Consider the following 15,046-nt stretch of genomic DNA (forward strand, 5'->3'; position numbering starts at 1 on the left):
CCGATTGAAAATCTGTGGGGTGATCTGAAGAGGGTTGTGCACAGGAGATGCCCTTGCAATCTGACAGATTTGGACTGTTTTTGCAAAGAAGAGTGGGCAAATCTTGCCAAGTCAAAATGTGCCATGCTGATAGACTCATACCCAAAAAGACTGAGTGCTGTAATAAAATCAAAAGGTGCTTCAACAAAGTATTAGTTTAAGGGTGTGCCCATTTATGCAACCATATTATTTTATTTTTATATTTTTTCTTAGCTCTACCTAAAAGATTTCAGTTTGTTTTTCAATTGAGTTGTACAGTTTATAGGGCAAATTCAATGTGGAAAAAGTTCTGAAATGATTTATTTTTTTTACATCACAGAAACCTGACATTTTAACAGGGGTGTGTAGACTTTTTATATCCACTGTAGATGTAAAGGATGTAACGAGGAGACCAGTGGGAACAAAGCAGTATTGAATCAGAAGCTAAATCATTTGAAGGGAAAACAAGAAGAAAGGCACCGATGGTAGCCACATGTTGGAGAACCAGATATACAGACAACGTGCACATAATAGGACTAAATGAATAAAAAGCAGTCCAGACAAGTGATGTAGACATTCATAACAACAAACCATATTAGACATCTTGGCAGCTTGGAAAGTAAAACTAGAAATCTGACTGATTGTTTTAAAGGGGTTCTCCGAGACTTTCATACTCTGGATAGGTCATCAGTATTTGAACGTGGGGGTCCAACACTGATCACCCCCGCCGATCAGCTGTTTGAGAAGGCACCAGTTCTTTCAGTAGCGGAACAGCCTTCTCTCAGCTCACAAAGTACAGCGTCGTACGTTGTAAAGCTGCTCTGCTTGGTATCGCTCGCCCTCATTCACTTCTATGTGACTGAGCTGCACCTAGGCCATGTAACCAATGTGACTTCACATGGTCTAGGCTAAGCTGCAAGAAGGTCGTGGTGCTACTGCAAGTGCTGATGTCTTCTCAAACAGCTGATAGGCTTTGGTCCCGGGTATCAGACACCAACTCATCAGATACTGATGACTTATCCAGGGGACAGCAAACAAAAGCAAATTGATGGCAGCATCTTCAGAAGTGAATTTTATTTACAGTGGGTCCATGAAATAATGTGCAAATAGCGCCAAAAAGTGCAATGTTTCGACTACTAAGTAGTCTTTTTCAAGCTTTCTTGATAAAGACTACTTGGTAGTCTAAATGTTGCACTTTTTGGCGCTATTCGCACATTTTTTCATGGACCCACTGTGAATAAAATTCACTTCTGGAGATGCTGCTGTCAATTTGCTTTTGTTTGCTGATCGTAAGACCGAGGTGGATCTAAGGTCGTGGATGGGCTGATGCATTCCAGTTGATGTCTACACGGTATTGAGTGCTGCTCTTAATATTTTATTTATCCAGAGGACAGGTCATCTGCATAAGTATTGGAAAACACCTTGGACCAGTTTAAAATTTTCTATGAATTTAATTTTGTGGGTAACAAATTTCAAACTATACCCCCAGTTTTTATGTTGATATAAACTAAGAGGTTAATTTATCAGTTGTGGTGATTTTGGTGTCAGGTTTAAGTCTGTCTTTGCTTTATGATATTGCATCAAATTTATGAAATGGCGCACAGTAAAAATATGTTTGGTTCAAGTTCATTTTGGTGTACGCCTAGGTCTGTAAAAGGACAGCAGGGGGTTGCCTAGTGTGTGGATACGACTTTTTAAAATGTCTCACATCATAAGTGATACTTCAAGGTGTTCTAATCTGTTATCTTGCCCTACTTTTTACTCTGATACTAAAGGCTCTCTAATTGTCGCAAAATTTTACCAAATATCGCAAAAATACATGCACTGGGGCATCACTTGCAACATTTTTATGCCATAAAACTAGCATAGTATAATTGATAAATGTCCCTATAAGTGTATAAATATCTAGTACATGTTGTTAGGATTATGATGATGCCAATTATGTGTTTTTTTTATATTAAAGTGTATAGGTTTTATTACATTCTTGATCTAATAAAGTCACTTTAATTTCACATAGATTTTTTTTATTACAGCATAGTATACTGTCATACTTATGCATGCCAGTACATTGTGTCTGTGTACAGAAATATCCATCCCTTGGAATTAGGCAAGGACATACCAGTGGAAGGCAAGAATATATATGACATCATAACTAACATTTACTGCATGGCGTGTTAAGGCCTTTAAAAAAAATAATAAAAAAATACGGTCTTTAAAGAATCAGTCAGTAAAAGATGCTATAAAACTTATTGAACTTTTTCTGCTGAAAACTAGGCTTTGCATCTCTTATATGTTCATATAATTTTACACAAAGTGGCATGAAAGTAGTAGTTAGTGGGTAATTGTTCTTCAATTTGCAAGGTGAATAAATAACAAATATGCCAAATGTATATTAAGGCTAGTTTCACACTAGCGGCATCCTTCCCCGGCAGGCTGTTCTGACAGGGGAGCAGCCTGATGGATCCTTGCTGCTGCTAGTGCATCGTGCTGCCGGAACTCCCCTCCGGCCCCTTTGACTATAATGGCACGGCAAACTTGCCGAGAGGCAGCCGGAATAAAACTACGAGAAGGCTGCCGCTAGTGTGAAAGTAGCCTACATTATTGTACACAGATACTACATTTAAACTCCTTATATTTATACGGTTTTATGAGTTGTACAACTTGCATTTTAACTTTGTTTATAAAATTCTTTAACTATGCAGCGTTAAATTTGCATACAATCCAGTAAACCCCCCCCCCCAAAAAAAAAACCCCAAAAAAACATAATGTTATGGATTTCCAACCATCTAGAACTTTTTTGCAGGTCAATTTTACACAATTTGATAAATTCTATTATATTTTCCTCTCAATCCATACCCTAACGTTTAGGGAATATTTGAATCATTTCAGATTATAGTTTCAAGACTCAAGAACATACAATGCTTTTAAAGGAAATCTGTCACCAGGATAATCGCTATTGAAGTAAAGCCATAACCTAATAGCACTTATTTCTAGATCTGCCTTTCTTCCAGCAATAGATGTTTTCTATCTTCTGAAAATCCAGTTTATTTGGTATGCAAATGAGCCAGTAAGGTGCCCAGAGGGGCGTCACTCTTGTAGGAAGTAGCCCAGGCATGCCTCCTGCCAGTGCCCAAGCCCGCCCTCATGCTGGGGGCAGAGCTATGGCTTGAATGTGATGTAGGAGGGCTGGGTGGACACATTGCTGCAGGAGGCGTGCATGGGCTCCTTCCTGCAAGAGTGACGCCCCTCTGGGCACCTTACTGGCTCATTTGCATACCAAATAAACTGGATTTTCAGAGGATAAAAAACATCTATTGCTGGAACAAAGGCACATCTAGAAATAAGATACTAAGTGCTATTAGGCTATGGCTTTACTTCAATAGCGATTATCCTGGTGACACATTTCGTTTAACATTATTTGTGGAGAAGCTTTTGGGATTTTTGGTGACTTTACAGCAGCACACAGCCTCAGATTTTCCTTCTAGAGAGGAGCAGACACTTTGTGTGCTCCCATACCATTCCACTGTACGTCATTGTATTACCTTGTGATATAGCATAGGATGGAAAATATGTAGCATTTTTTTCTGTGTGATTTTGTATGACTCTGACAGAAAACCTTTATGTGCCATCTTAAGAAATCAGAGACATATGGCGGTACGGTATGACAGTATTGCATTATGACACTGTACAGCAGTGGTATGCTATTTTGGATGAGGCCTGAAGGAAATTTTGTAGGTACACCTGCCTACCTGGTACCCTTTATAAATATTGAATATGTCATAATTTTTTATATCAAACAGGTAAATAGCAGTCCATTCTATAATCCTACGTAACTACATTAGGCTTCATTTTTGGGACGCGGTGCTTTCTACAAAAGAGAACATAAAATCTGCTTTATGACAGGCAATAAAATGCCGACCTTGGATATTCTTCTGTTCCTTTAAAGACATTTACGATTCATTTTGCAAATAACATTGCATTGTGCATTTCTGTCCAACAATGGATTTACAGTGAGGTTACACCGAGAATAAACGGCACTTTGTTTTTGGTTATGTCAACAGAATTCGCTGATGGTGATTCCTTGTCCAGCAGCTGTAAATTATTGTAAGCTATAGGGTGTCTGTGGTGGTAGAACGAAACTGTTCATTGCTCACATTGATTTACAAGCGCCACTGTTAGGAACATACAATTAATAGTTCACTTCATTGGCAGCCAGCTGTTATCACCATAATTTACAAGTCAAACAGTTTGTTTCAGGAGAAGGGGGGGAAAGAATTATATTGGGAACAGTAGTTTTTAGTGACCTGAGAGGTCAGATCCATGTGCCATCCATCTTTTCTAATAATATTATTTTTTGTATGATGGGTATAATTTAGCAATTGTCTATTGTGAACCAAGCAGAACACTTGATTTGCGATTAGACCAATGAATAAGCATGGCATCGTATTTATGATTTGCCTGAAAATCTCTATTCAAAAACTTTCTAAAAAAAAGCTTCAAGGAGTAGAGCTAACATGGCAGATGTTTGGTTTTCCATAATCTTTTTTTAACTGTAGTGTATTAGGTTCGGAACATCTCATTGAATGCAGTCTCTACCTTTTTATACAGATGAGATGTCTTCAGTTTTGAAGCAGATGGGATAATACAACTGAGATAACATCAGAATTTTGTTATCCGGTGGGCATAGCTGCATGTGACAGAGGCAATGATGTAAGGGATTGGAATCCAAATAAGCATAAAGCAACAGAATGACAGATAGTGGAAGGAGCAGGTGCCTCCAAAACACAGAATAGTGATGTAAGGCGCTGGTTCATGATGTAGCATGGGAGGACAGTGAGGGCAGAAGGTTAATATGGTCTATGTCCTCCAGAGAACAGATGCAGCCGAATTGTTCCATTTGTGTATATTCCACTTTAAAATAAATCCATACAGATAATGGCTACAGCTAGGACAGAGGTTCTGTTTGCAGTATAGACCCTCATGCTTAAAGACATTTTCTGGTTTCAACAAATGGTTTCAAGTGTATAATGAAAACTTGTGCCATTTTTCTCTGCCTCATCTAGATTTAAGACTCAATAGTTTCATCCTATGACTGACCAAAGACATACAACGTATTATGTTTAAATGTTTGCAAAAAAAAAAAGATGATTATTAACATAATTGCCAGTTATGGATGGATTTTTCTCTAAATAGGTATGGGCAGAAGCTGTGGGACCTGCCATGAACTTCTTTCTGCCCTATGACTTCCAAACCCCTACTCCAGCAAGCTCCTACAATTCTGAAAATGTACAACCGGCTAAATCAGTCTGTCTGTATAGATTATAATACAATTACATATAGCAACAGTATCACAATATTAGGTTTTCCACTTACTATTAAACCTAATGCTTCATTTATGTGAATAGCTCCAACCATCCTCATGGCAGAATATTCTTAATACTCTGTTTAACCATCCACATTGAATAAAGTCCTTAGTGTCAGGCTTTTTGAAGCTATCAGGACTGTAGGAAATGTATGTCAAGTGTAAAATTGAAAGTAGCAGCTTTAGACCTCTACATGATGTCTACATTAGACAGGACTTAACCACTTCCCAAATAAAGAAGCAGTAAGAGAGTGTGCACGAGCCAGAATGGTAATTACCAGCGAGGAGCGACAGACAGAGGGGCAGATGGAGAAAGTGAGGCACACTTTGAGGTCTGATGCATATCTGCCAGACACCACTTGTCTTTTATTTCTATTGTGATTGATCTTGCCCTGATCTTTCAATTGTTGTTCATATAACTGCATAAATTCATCAAAGTGTTTCCTCTGGAACGGCTTGGGATTCACTGTGCAGTCACCTAGGCTCTTCATCTAAACCGCTGCGTAAGTCACAATGACTTTCCTCAAAATTGCTGATTTTCTTTGAACCTACATTATTGTATTGGCAGAGTAAAGGGTAGTCAGCTGCAATGTTTATCATAATTTAAGAGATGATTTGCCTATTAGAAATTAATCTTTCTTCTGTGGCTGGGCCCCATGTTGTGCTCTTTTGCTAGAACAGTGATTCTGATCTCAATTAGATTATGTCTCTCTCCTTTACCTCCCCATAAATCATTCCAGCAAAGTGAAATTAACAGCTACTGGAGCGCATTAATAATCTGACACATACATTGGAAAATGCATTAGCTGAAATCCTCCCATTGCTCTGACTGTTAAGCACATCATTTTGTTTATGAAATATAAACATTTCATGCTAGAGCTCGCACACATTTCTCTGGGCTCTGTGACAGCTAAAATGATTGCACACAATTGCCAGTCAGTCAAGCGCCCAAATAAAGTTTGTTTAAAGCCATGGTCCTGTGGCTGCTCCAATTTCTCGAGCATTCAGAGATGCACATTTTCTTTTCTGAAATCTTTTGCCTATGAAAAATAAATGTATTTATTTGTTTGCCATACTGAATCAATCTATCATTTTCCTTCCTGAGTCCAATAGGTGCAGCAAAAAAGATAAAAAAATAAATAAAAATAAAACAATATAAATATATATATAAATATATATATATATATATGATACATGTTAGTGCCCTTGTCAATTTCACCTGTTGTAATGTACACATGCAATAGTAATCTTATTGAGATTGATGACATATATAAGTATGCATCAGGGATTGTATACAATATGTGCATTGATGAAGTAATATTGCACATATTAAAGCACTGTGTGGTGCCCCTTCTAGGAGAGAAGGTCTCCATAATACAGCATATAAAAGAACACACCACCATTTTTGTATGAAATTGGAGGAATAAGTACGTATAGTATAGGCCCAATGAGCCTTGTGGACATATAGGATCTGGATGCCATGATTAACTGTGGTTTTCTATGTTATGGTGATGTTCCTTCCATTCTTATGGGTGTACTGAATGTGCCTGGAAAGTTCATGCATATTTGTGTTTAAGTTTGTCAAGGTCCATGCCTAGAAACAAGACGATCCATAAAAATAAAAAAAACTCCTGCCGACATAATTATATATAGATAAGCATGAAATGTAATCTGGAGTTGGGGATTTTGTCAGGAATAAAGGCATCCTCAATGCTGAGAAATACTGGCAGATACTTATCCATTATGCAATACCACCAGGGTATTGGCGCCAAGTATATTCTAATCTGATTAGCGCCAAATCTATTCTGCAGCAGGATAAAGACAACAAACATACAGCCAACCATTAAGAACAATATTCAGCATAAAGGAGAACAAGGAGACCTGGAAGTGATTAAATGACCACCACAGAGTTCTGATCTCAACATTATTGAGTACAGCTTTGGACTGTAGTTCCTGGGGCCCACCAAAGGAAATTATACCTGAGGCCCACCCTCTATATCTTGGAAACATGTTTTGAATCACAGAAATAGACCCAAGTGGTGACTGATTTTCTCCAAAGTCAGCCAAATGTTTTTTTTCTTGGATCTTTGGGGTCCATTATGGCATCAGAACTTGAGCACACTGGGGGATATTCTGGTACTCAAATCCATCTGCGATTACCTGAAGAGACAGAAGGATTTGAACATGCCTACATCCAGAAGATCTGCGGTTAGTTCTCCAAGATGTTTGAAACAGCCTCCCTGTTAAGTTCCTTCGAAAACTGTGTGCTAGTGTACCTAGAAGAATTGATGCTGTTTTGAAGGCAAAGGGTTGTCACGCTAAATATTGATGTGATTTATGTTTCTCTTTTTTCCTGCACTTCTAGTTTGGAAAAGTATTCTTAGTTGAGCTGAGGCCTGGATTTGGCTATAGTAATTCAAGAATACTAAATGTGATTCATGTAAACAATCCATGTATGGTTTTATAGCTTTGGTTTTATGCAGTATTTTCAGTTGTCTTGAAAATACATTTTCTAGCAAGTTTTCTTGTAGACTGCTGCAGGTTTTCCTCTAGAATCTTCCTATATTTTACAATAAGTTTTTAAACTTTTCACAAGCCATTGTGGCCTTATGCCCAGAACACGATGATATCATTTTCATACTTCACAGATGGAATTGTATGCTTTTTAGTGGTATTAGTGCCTTATACCAAACAACATGATTTATGGCCAAATATTTTAACTCTTATCACAATTTATTTTATAGTCTTTTGGGGAACTATAGCTGAAATGTCATCTAAAGTCTTGAATCCAGACAAGAATTGTTATATACTACTGACAAAAAGTTAGGGATATTTGGCTTTTGGGTGAAATTTATGAAAAATTTTAAAAGTTCACGCTGCAGTGATATTATATAATAAAATTAGGGCATTTAAGTAGAAGCATGCAATGGTGATTTCCCCATATCAAACTTTTTATTGAAACAAAAGCCAACAGCAGTGGTGGATATACCCCCACAAAAAATGTCAATGCCTCAAAAACTTGTCATGTGGCCTTGAGCATCAATTACAACTTGACAACGATGTCTCATGCTGTTCACAAGTCGACTTATTGTCTGCTGAGGCATGGCATCCCACTCTTCTTGAAGGATGGCCTGCAGGTCATTGAGGTTCTGGGGTACAGAGTTAAAGCCTCTACACGGCGACTCAGCTGATCCCATAGGTTTTCATTGGGATTCAGGTCTGGAGAAAGTGCAGGCCACTCCATTTGAGGTACCCCAGTCTCCAGCAGCCATTCCTTAATGATGCAACCTTGATGAGCTGGCACATTGTCATCCATAAAGATGAAATTAGGCCTGTGTTGTTCATGCAGAGGCACAATGACTGGATTTATGATGTTATTCAAGTAGTATGGGCTTGTCACTGTACCATTCACAAAGTGTATAGCAGTTCTGTATTGACTAGACACAATGCCCACAATGCCCACAATACCCACAATGTAACACCACCGCCACCAAAGGCTCGTCTGTTGACAACAGTGGTTGATGCATAGCGCTCTTTGACGTCTCTAACATTGTTGGCGGCCATCATTTCTGCACAGTGTGAATCGCCTTTCATCAGTGAACAGCACTGAGGACCACTGGTCCCTCGTCCAGCGTAGATGCTCCATGGCCCATGCAAGACGATGGTTTCAAATGGTCTGACATGATGCTTGGGTGCCTCTCACCTCCCTTAAATGTGACTGGAGTTGTGTGGCATTCATCCGGTTTTTACAAGTCATTGTTCACAATTAGGGGTGTACATAGAAATCACTGGGCCCCATGGCAAGAATATGAATTGGGCACCCTTGACCCACAGCACCCCTTAGGCTATGCGCACATCTGCTGCAGAGGTTCCAGCAGAAGCCTCCGTTGCAGATTCTGGCAAAAACAAAGTGCAAAATACTATTGCGTGCGGGATCTTGACTGACCCCATTACTGTGAATGGGATCCGGCAGGTGCCAGCAGTGTTTGGCATATGCTGAATCTGATGATTCTGGTACTCTGCTAGTATGCTGGAACAGAATACCGAAATCTGATCTCAAGTGATTACCTAGCCACCCGATGAATTGTGCCCGCTGCTAGTAATTTTTATATAGTGTGTCATCCTTCGCCATGGACTGTGCCTGCAGCTGCTTCACCTCCTCCCCAATGCTGACTTACTGTTTGTGCTGCTGGCAGAGCGCAGTCAGGGCCTGGAGCAGATCTTTACCGAGCTGGACTGGAGTCTGGACTGGTGTCACTGCTGAATCTGGTCCGTTCCGAACTGATCTGTCAGGTCACAGTGCGAAGCGTGCTAGCAGAGGACAGGGGCATTTTACAAAGTGCACACACAGAAAACTAAAGGATTTAATCCAGTCACAACTGATGTTTCTCTGACTGGTGCAGAACCTCCTAATACACACCTCAGCTGCTGCAGAACTTCATAATACACACATCAGCTGCTGCAGAAATTTATAATACACATCTCAGTTCTGCAGAACCTCATAATACACTTCATCTGCTGCAGAATCTCCTAATACACACCTCATCTGCTGCAGAACCTCATAATACACACCTCATCTGCTGCAGAACTTCATAATACACCCCTCAGCTGCTGCAGAACCTGCTAATACACTCCTCAGCTGCTGCAGAACCTCCTAATACACACCTTAGCTGCTGCAGAACATCATAATACACACCTCAGCTGCTGCAGAATCTCCTAATACACACCTCAGCTGCTGCAGAACCTCCTAATACACACCTTAGCTGCTGCAGAACATCATAATACACACCTTAGCTGCTGCAGAACCTCCTATTACACACCTCAGCTGCTGCAGAACCTCCTAATACACACTTCAGCTGCTGCAGAACCTCCTAATACACACATCAACTTCTGCAGAACATCATAATACACACCTCAGCTGATATAGAACCTCATAATACACACCTTAGCTACTGCAGAACCTCATAATACACGCCTCAGCTGCTGCAGAACCACATAATACACACCTCAGCTGCTGCAGAACCTATTAAGGAACAACTCAGCAGCTGCAGGACCTCCTAATACACACCTCAGCTGCTGAAGAACCTCATAATACACACTTCAGCTGCTGCAGAGCCTCATAATACACACCTCAGCTGCTGCAGAACCTCATAACACACACATCAACTGCTGCAGAACCTCATAACACAGACCTCAGCTGCTGCAGAACCTCATAATACACACCTCAGCTGCTATGGAACATCATAATACACATCTCAGCTGCTGCAGAACCTCATACTACATGCCTCAGCTGCTGCAGAACCTCATAATCTGAGAACATACTGTATAAGGGCTCATGCCCACAAACGTAAGGACTCCGTGCCCGTGCTGTGGACCGCAAATTGCGCTTTTAATGCACAGACACCGACCGTGGGGCAGCCGCATGCAGATCGCGGACCTATTCACTTGAAAGGGGTCCGTGATCCGCATCCGACGGTCCGCACCGCAAAAAAAGTAGTCCATACACAACTTTTTTGCATTGCGGAGGCATGGCCAGAAAAACCACAGAAGCTCCGTAGTGCTTACGTGGGGTTCCAATCCAGGCTTCTGCATCGCATCTCTGGATTTGTGGACCCATTCTAGTGAATGAGTCTGCATCAGTTATGCGGAATGCACACGGCTGGTGACCCATGTATTGAGGAACCGCCGTATGCGGTCCGCAGCATGGGCATGGAGCTCTTACGTTCGTGGGCATGAGCCTTAAGGCTTTGATCACATCTGTGTTGGGGCCTCATTCACAGATCAGTTCATAAATGCTGGAGACAATTTTATAGTCCATCAGGTGTTGTTGTCCATGAAGTGCCAGATACGGAACTACAGTGATTTTCGTTGTTCTGCTCCTATGACAGGGCAGAACAGTGAACGTCACCAGTACAGATGTGAACAAAGCCTAATATACACCTCAGCTGCTGCAGAACAATATAATAGTGACAAGGGAACTACAAGTCTCATCATCACCAGATTGTTATTACTGGAAATTAGTAGGCAACGCAGGGAGAGGTAAAATGGAGAGAACTATAACTCCCAGCATGTCCAGGTGAGAGAGAGTATAAGACCGGATTCACACCACTGTTTATTTTTTCCGTACTTCTGATCCACCAGAGGAACAGAAAAATAAAGAAAAAAACTGATCCTGTATTTCAAGCATCAGTTCTGCACATTCTGCATCCGTCAGAGCCATTTCCGTCTGAGATGCGTTATTTTAGATGGAAAAAATCCTGTACACAAAACTAAATGATGATGTGAACCCAGCCTAAGAAGAGAGAACTACAACTCCCAGCATGTCCAGATTATTATAGGGCATCATCTAGTTGTACTAGGTGATAGCTTTAAAAGGAAATAACTATAACCCCCAGTAGAGCCAGACTTATTATGGGGCATCAGTATACCTGTACATTAAAGAGAGGAGGTATAAGAGGAGAGAACTACAAATCCCAGCATTACCAGACTGTACTAGGGCATAAGATAAAATTACATGGAGAGGGATATAATAGGACAGAACTACAACTCCCAGCTTCTCTAGGATGTTATATGGGCTATCCCAGGATACCACTAACCTCTGCTCCATCAGGCACCACACAGAAGCTCCTCCACCTCACAGCCACATCTCATATGTCTTTCACCAGTCCTCTGCACTCATCATCAAAGGTCCTTCAGACTTCACTGCTCTGAGTTTCCTTGGCTTCCTGCACTGGTCACATGGAGGATGACATCACCAAAGGTCCTTCTCCATTTCTTACATTCTCTTTTCACAGGTAGCTATATAATTGTAATTAGTGAGCTTGCTTATCCTCCACTGTGGGCCCCTTTCCCCAAGGGGCCCCATAGCAGCTGTCTGGTCTACCTCTATTGGAGATACGCCACTGTTCACAATGAAGCGATCATCAGTGTGGGATGTGGCCAAAGGACGTCCACTTCTATGCCTTTCTGTGACTCTTCCAGTCTCTCTGTATCTCTGTTGCAACATGATAATGACACTCTGTGACACTCTAAGGTCAGTGGCTACTTTCGTCTGAGAAGATCCTACTTTAAGCCTCGCAATGGTGATGTACTGTTGATCAATTGTTAGTTATTATCTTGGTCTCATGATATCAAAATGTTTATAGCATGATAAGGAGGACTGCTTAAATACAAATTCTAATTGAACCAGGAAATGTATTGGGCGATTCATGGATCAAACACATGTTGTGAATTTCGCCATTACGTTCCTTGTAAGAGAACAACAAGTTGTGCAAAAAGCATTGAAACTTAGAAAAGTTGGACATGTGCATTCAAAAGTTTAGAGAAGGTCACATTAAGTTCACCTGTAAAGGTCAGAGTACATTTTAGATTCATCCTGAAATTTCACCCACAAGCCAAATATCCCTAACATTTTGTGAGTAGTTTACGTGCATTTTTTGGTTTAGCCTTGAATAATTTAAACTTTTACATTGTCGAGCATATCAGAGGTCTGTTTGTGGCCTCCCTTACTTTGTTCTCATTGCATGGTATTTACTATCCATACCTTGATTTTCCTCCAAAATATTACATTTTTACCAAAAAAGAATATTCATTTTGAATCCAAAAACAGAAGTATTGCCATTTTTCTGTTTTATTGCAGCAGCTCTTTTAGAAAATGGTCCATAGGAAATGCATATTTATATTGGCTGTCCAAATGCTAAATATGTTTTTACAAAATGAATGTCCACTGAATGTTTGTCTGGTGTAACCACACTTGGCAGTTGTCTTTACACTACAACTGGGTCTGGATTTACATCACCTTTGAGGGGAATCAGACTATTCCATTCATCTGTATTATAATTACTCTCATAAAAAAGGGTTTATACTATGCACTATGCATGTCAGTAATGTTAAAACATGGGGAGAAATATTCTTTAAGATAAGTATAGCCTTGGCCAAAAGTCTGGATAAATCTCTAGGATTGGAAACAAAGTCCATGCCTGAATGACTCTATGTTAGGAATTACAACCTTTAAGGCTGCTTTCACACTAGCGTTCGGGTTTCCGTTCGTGAGCTCCGTTTGAAGGAGCTCACGAGCGGACCCGAACGCAGCCGTCCAGCCCTGATGCAGTCTGAATGGAGGCGGATCCGCTCAGACTGCATCAGTCTGGCGGCGTTCAGCCTCCGCTCCGCTCGCCTCCGCACGGACAGGCGGACAGCTGAACGCTGCTTGCAGCGTTCGGGTGTCCGCCTGGCCGTGCGGAGGCGTGCGGATCCGTCCAGACTTACAATGTAAGTCAATGGGGACGGATCCGTTTGAAGATGCCACAATGTGGCTCAATCTTCAAGCGGATCCGTCCCCCATTGACTTTACATTGAAAGTCTGGACGGATCCGTCCCAGGCTATTTTCACACTTAGCTTTTTTTAGCTAATATAATGCAGACGGATCCGTTCTGAACGGAGCCTCCGTCTGCATTATTATGGGCGGATCCGTTCAGAACGGATCCGCCCGAACGCTAGTGTGAAAGTAGCCTTAAACACATATATGAACTAAGAGGTAATGGAATTATTCTGTATGTGAAATTCCATATAAATGGAAACAGCTCCAATGTTTGATACAAGATATACATAAGGATGTATTTCAATCATCAGCAGTCTGGACACCCTATAAAATGCTTTAACTTAAATACATAGATAGGCTTCTTGAAATAGAGTGGTAGTAATACATGTTTAAATGGCAGTCAATTTTCTATGATTCTTCCAGGAGCTCTACATTTAGTTAGATCTAGTACACTTTCAGCATACATAACTTTATTACAAAAGAAAATATCACTTAGGCTATTTTCACACTAGCGTTGTTTGAATCTGGCGTTCAATTCCGTCACCGGAACTGCCCGCCGGATCCGGAAAAAACGTGTAAAAACGGATTACATTTGAATCCTGATAAGGATTTTGATCACAATGAAAAAATGCATTGGAAAAAACGGATCCGCCCATTTATGGACTTTAACATTTTTTTCACATTTTTGGGGTTTAACATGCAAAAAACGGATCCGGTTTGACGGAACACACGGCGCCGGATCCGGCGTTATTGCAAGTCAATGGGAAAAAGACCGTTCAGTCAAAAGTGTTCCAGATTTTTGGCCGGAAGTAAAAATTCAACATGCTACGGTTTTCTGAAAAGCCCAATCAGTCAAAAAGACTGAACTGAAGAGATCCTGATGCATCCTGAACGGATTACTCTCCATTCAGAATGCATGGGGATAAAACTGATCAGTTCTTTTCCGGATTTGAGCCCCTAGAACGGAACTCAGCGCCGGAAAAGAAAAACGCTAGTGTGAAAGTAGCCTAAGACTCTATTGACACCAGTCACACCATGGGATACTGCACTCATGATATGGATTTCTGCACAAATTGGTCATAAAATGTGATCTGATCTTCATTTATGTCACAACAATAGACAATCACAGTCTGCTTAAACTAATAACACACAAATAATTAAATGTTACCATGTTTTTATTGAACACACCATGTAAACATTCACAGTGCAGGTGGAAAAAGTATGGGAACCCCTAGACTAATGACATCTCCAAGAGCTAATTGGAGTGAGGTGTCAGCTAACTGGAGTCCAATCAATGAGATGAGATTGGAGGTGTTAGTTCCAGCTGCCCTGCCCTATAAAAAAT

This window comes from Bufo gargarizans, chromosome 1 (assembly GCF_014858855.1).
Source record: "Bufo gargarizans isolate SCDJY-AF-19 chromosome 1, ASM1485885v1, whole genome shotgun sequence".
Classification (NCBI taxonomy): Eukaryota; Metazoa; Chordata; class Amphibia; order Anura; family Bufonidae; genus Bufo; species Bufo gargarizans.